We start from the raw sequence: 5,859 nt of genomic DNA, 5'->3' as shown, positions 1-5,859 counted from the left end.
CATCAATCACATATTATTCAGATTACTAATAATCTATCTCTCTCGTTTGTTATTTATGGAAAAAGAAAACAGCAAATACAAAATATGTGATTGACTGATTGATGTGATTGTTCATGGGTATTCTTTAATTTTTCCGGCTGTATTTGTTTTTAATAACTAGGTACTTATATTTCTGCAACTATTGTCAGAAACATATTAGTATCTCATTTTAAGCACTTATTGACTTACACCGATTGGCTTCTGAGGCATTGATTTGTTAATAGATACCTTTCACTTTTCTAAATAAAAAAATTAATTACAGATATGACAAACATCTAGCTAGAAGATGGAATCCTGCGCTCTTAAAAGAAAAAAAGCTAGTTCCAGAAGTAAGCTACCAATAATAAACTAGACAACGCTAATACTCAACATAGCTCAATTGCTTCAAATAGAGAAAGAGGAGGAAAGGGTACAACACAAGCGTGTCAGAGAAAATGAAAGGGCAGAAGAGAGACACAAAATTCATTGATTTTTTAAATTTAAAAATTAAATTATACAAAGGACAATTAAATAAAAAATTAAAAAATGATACATGTATATTAATGATCCTTCTATTTCCCCATAAAGCTTGTTACTGACCAGGAGGTATACTATAATAGATATATATTATATCTCATATCGCTCACTTTAGTAATGAGTGAGCCTGCATAAACGGAACCATAATATGAATTGTATGCAGCCTCACATATTACTATAGTGAGTGATATGAGATATATTATAGTATAGCTCTCAGTGCATGACAAGCTTAACACAAAAAAATTTATAAGGTTATCAAACATCTTAACTTCAGTAAATTCAATCATTTAGCTTATTCCTGGTATATACTTAGCAAAAAATAATTTTTGAATTAAATTAATTGACGCAAAAAGAAGAATGTGAATGTATGTAATTTATTTAAGCCAAAATACATTGTACGGCTGTCAGTAAATAGAAAAAAATGTTTATTTCACAAATAAACATTTCTTTTCGCTTAAATTAAATCACAAACAGCATCCCACATACCTCTTGGAGTAAATAGAAAAAAATGTTTATTTCACAAATAAACATTTTTTTTCGCTTAAATTAAATCACAAACAGCATCCCACATACCTCTTGGCAGTTTGAACATTAATATTTAAGCGAAAAGCAATGTTTATTTGCCAAATAAACATTTTTTTCTATTGTCTGACGGCGATAGAATGTATTTTGAGTTAAATAAATTGCATACATTCTTCTTTTTTCGTCAATTAATTTAATTCAAAAATTATTATTTTGGCCACCCTGTATAAATAATGATATTTATGTTTATATTACTGTATAGCGAATTGAACACCCTTTCAAATGAGGTGCCACACGACCCCTATTCCCATTTAAAAAAATCATCAATTACGTCACCACGCTCAGATGAATGACGTCACTAGTATGAAATATATGGCAAAAAATTGTAATTTGAAAATAAAAATCGACCTATTTCGGGATTTTTCTCTAAAGTCGTCCATTTTAGAGAAAATGAATTTATTCCATAATTTAGATCCTCTCTGTATGTACCTCTATTTTTTATGTAATTAATTATCGATGTAGAAGAAATACATTTGATTCACTTTTAGGAAGAAGCTATTAAAAAAGGCAAGTGTTAGGATGTAGTAATTCAATGGATTATTCAATAAATATGGACATTATAGACAAAATATTGAATAATTTTTAGAACGTGTAATGACATGTTTTTAAATCTGCCGCGTTTAGGATTCCGATCCTGATTAAAAATTTGGCAACATCGCGGAATGGGTTGTAAGATCTATCCCTACCTGGTTTTTTATGTTATACAGTAGAACCCCGTACATCCGAACCCCGCGAATCCGAACTTTCGGCAAATCCGAACCAACGGAAAGTGAAATAAAATTTAAAAATTCAAGACAAAAACTTAAAAACATGTTTATTATACAGAGTAAAGCCAGAAAATTGGACAATGTAGGATTACTATCACTTTGACATTTAAAATTTCTTAAAAATAAATATTGTACTTTAATATATCGGTTTATAAAGTGTTTATAAAAGTTAAACACAAACTTAATTTGGTTCCCTCGTAGTCAACTTGAGTCCAAAAATATTGTCCACACTCTTGCGAGAACGTTTGGCTACTCAAAATCACAATGAAAGCTTTGAGCTACTAGTTAAGGCTAACTTTCGGATAATCCGAACTTTTCGGAATCCGAACAGGCTGTCCCCCCAATTAGTTCGGATTTGCGGGGTTCTACTGTACATACGTGGAATATATGTTGTTAATTAATTATTAAAATTATTAATTATATATATATTTATATAATGTAATACAATTTTATAATTAAATACTTTATATAGAACAGAATCAAGGGCGGATCCAGGACCGATTTTCGGGAGGGGCCATGAACTTCTTTTTGGAGAGGGGTACCGGAGGGTCTTGGGATAATTTTTAAAAAAATTTGGTTTTCAATGGTGAGTTTTAAGGCACTTTTCACACACTTTTAAGTGCCATAAAGGCATTCAAAACTTATGGTTATTAAAGTATTATTAAAGTCAGTAAAGATTCCTACATATTTCTTCGGATCCAAGTGCAGTTCTTTTAACCTTCCGCCGGTAACGTGAATTCTTGTAACATAGTTGGTACCGTCGGTCTACGACACCGACTTTTTTAATAATGAATATCTTAGGTTGTGATTTTGTGTTAATATTTTGATGTGACTAAATGTTTAATATAACTATATTTAAATAACAATATAGTAAGAAATGATCAATATTTATTTATATTCGGGAAAAAAATGCACATTAAAAAAAAGTGGCTTCTTTTAGATAGTAACATAATTGACAGACAATTTACAAAAACATGTCAAGTTTTTGAATACAAAGTATCAACAAACATATCGACAAGGGTTGAAATGTCACAAAAAAAATAAAATTATTCAACAAATGTCCAACACAAACTGAAACTATTGTCCGTTTGTTTCCTCATTTTTTTATACACTCCACTGCACCGCACTGTACGGTTCTGGTTCGGAATTAGCAACAATTTCGTCAAAAAGTTGTTGCAACGTGATTTGTTCTCTTTCATAATCAATATTCATATACAACTCCTAAAATTAACATCTATTATTTAAACTGACTATGCACCAAAAACCACAAAAACTTACCGTTAAGTATAACATAAATGGTAACCTCGGTCTCTCACACCGTCAGGTCAAATAACATATAAACTATCTACACTTGGCCACAGATTTTTCAAGACTAAATAGTGTGATGAGAATTTGAAAGCTACCTGGCCGCGGGGACAAAAAAAAATACGCATTTGAGTTTTACCGCGAAAAATCCGCTACGTCGGTGTCAGGGACCGTACGTTACCACTCGAAGGTTAACAAGTTTAATACTATTTTTCCCAATGCTTCTCCTGTCAGGCCTTGTTCTTTCCCTGTTTCTGATTTTCAGTAATTACTTTTATGTTCTCATAAGCGTCAATGACCTTAACAAATGTTCACGAATGTCGTTATTGTGTATTTATGTATCTTAAATTTAGAGAAAGCTGTTCCACGAGGGATACGTCGGTCATTTTGTCAAATATGACAGAGTAATAATTTAACCTTAACAATTCCCCTCATTGTTAGGTCAGCATCTTCGTCCAGAAGCAGAAGGCTATAATCAGGATGGCCTCTTAGGCCCGTATTTATAGTCGAGTCTCAAGACAGCGTCGATGCTCAAGACCGACCTTGAACCAACTTTGTGTTTTATAAACCGATCTCGAGACACGACGTTGTCTTGGGAAGTGTAAAATGACAGGCGAATCTCAAGTCATCGATCGACCTTCCTCAAGACCGCGATTCTAACCTAACTTTGTTTGTTATTGTTTGAATTTTGAATATTTTAAATTCAGTTCCAACATATATTTTTTGTTTTTCTAATTACAACAAAAATGTATGAAGAAGTAAAAGCATTTTTAGAGTTTATTGATAATATTGGAGAAGAAAATCGCCCGGGAAGTATACAAAAGCGATATATTCAAGATAAAAATATAATCTAAAATACAATGGAGTATTACAATATTGAAGTTCATCAGCGAATCAGCGCATTAACTTAAACAATAAAGGTTTTATGCTACTTATAGGAATATAACCAGTTTTTATGAGGACCCCGCTTTCCAAAAATGTACAGGTACTGTAAAGACATACAATATATTATGTTATTCAGGCTCTTATGTAAATGAATTTGTAGGTACTAGAAAAGAAATTATGTGTATTATTGTTCAACAACAAGGTTATCAAGTCATTCAATATTTGATCTAAGAGCATTAAGAGTGAAATTGTGAAATGGAAAGAAGTGAAATTCCAGGATTATTAATAGGAATAGATGACAGTAGTGGGTATGCATGCAGACACTATCTACTTACCCCAGTATTACACCCAGGTATTTATTGATAATTGCTAAATAAATAGTAGGTTATTTAATAGACATAAATATCTTTTTAGGTAATGATCAAGAAAATAAGATATTTTTACCATAGTACTCATGTGAGAACAAGAAATGTAGAAAAGCTATTTGGAACCTGGAAAAGAGAGTTTCCTTGTCTTCAACAAGGTCTACAAACCAAATTATATACATGTCTTGCAATAATATGTGCTACAGCAGTACCTTACAATCTAGGTAAATAATGATCTGGTGGTAAATAGACATGTTAATGATGTGGAACAATCTCTAAATTTTTGGTGACATTTTTTTCAACAATATTTTGCATGAGAATACATTATTGAATACCTACTCTTATTGTGTTTGATTTTTTTGTCTATTATTTCTCAAAATATCATGATCATTGTTCGACAGCCCTTTTTGTTTGAGTTTTGGTCTCTTGAGGAATACAGCTCCATTCCAATCTATTTCAGGATTTGTTCTTGCAATTTTTTATTTTTAAAATATCAATGTCTTATTCTGTTTGTTCCTTATATCTAATCTATAGTCTTTCTCTCGTTATATGTCCAGCTGACATTTGTGTGTTTATTTTGGAAAGTATTTCATATGCTTCCATCCTTCCTCTTAGAACGTGGTCCTATTTTGATGAATGCATATGGATCGTGGTATGCCCTGTATAGTTCAAAATTATATTTCATATGCTTCTATCCTTCCTCTTAGAATGTGGTCCTATTTTGATGAATGTATATGGATCGTGGTATGCCCTGTATAGTTCAAAATTATATTTCATATGCTTCCATCTTTCCTCTTAGAACGTGGTCCTATTTTGATGAATGTATATGGATCGTGGTATGCCCTGTATAGTTCAAAATTATATCTTCTCTGGTCTTCATATTTTAGATGCTATTTAGCCTGATTCTAGTGCTTTATCGTTGTTTCCAGTACTTTATCAATTTATCATCATTTATTTTACCTACCTGTCTACTGCTACTCTACTATTGTACTTTCACCATATATTTTTGGAATATAAATATACCTTCTGTCTTTCTCTTGTTCAACTGGAATTTGTTTATTTATTCTGAGAATACATTATTGAATCTGTATTATGTTAGATATATTATTTTTTATTTTATTTCTTAATATGTATTTTTTATATTTTATTTTAAAATAAATGAGTATGAGTTTCCCTCTTCTTAAATAAGTATTTATTTGACAAACCTTTCCTTACCAAATATAAAATTAATTACACATCTGGACCTCAGAGGTAAACTACACTATGTCATTTCGAGCAACTGTGTTTAGCGTTTGTTTGCAACAAAGTTTAGAGCACTTAGGATATTAATAAAAATCTGATATATCCCATAATTAGTTAAAAGACAATATGACTATATTTTAATGATAATATATAACCAA

At 31.0% G+C, this 5,859-nt stretch overlaps 1 long non-coding RNA gene across 1 annotated transcript; it reads left to right on the top strand.

The window, feature by feature from the left end:
* The first annotated feature begins 3,701 nt into the window (after positions 1-3,701).
* Positions 3,702-5,647, top strand: LOC126892643 (uncharacterized). Its single transcript, XR_007700938.1, has 3 exons — positions 3,702-4,194; positions 4,255-4,446; positions 4,509-5,647. It is a non-coding gene; the product is annotated as an uncharacterized LOC126892643 (long non-coding RNA).
* The last annotated feature ends 212 nt before the right edge of the window (positions 5,648-5,859 follow it).

Source organism: Diabrotica virgifera, chromosome 9 (genome assembly GCF_917563875.1).
Source record: "Diabrotica virgifera virgifera chromosome 9, PGI_DIABVI_V3a".
Taxonomy (NCBI): Eukaryota; Metazoa; Arthropoda; class Insecta; order Coleoptera; family Chrysomelidae; genus Diabrotica; species Diabrotica virgifera.
The sequence above is the reverse complement of the archived record's forward strand: the minus strand, read 5'-3'. Positions and strand labels throughout refer to the sequence as shown.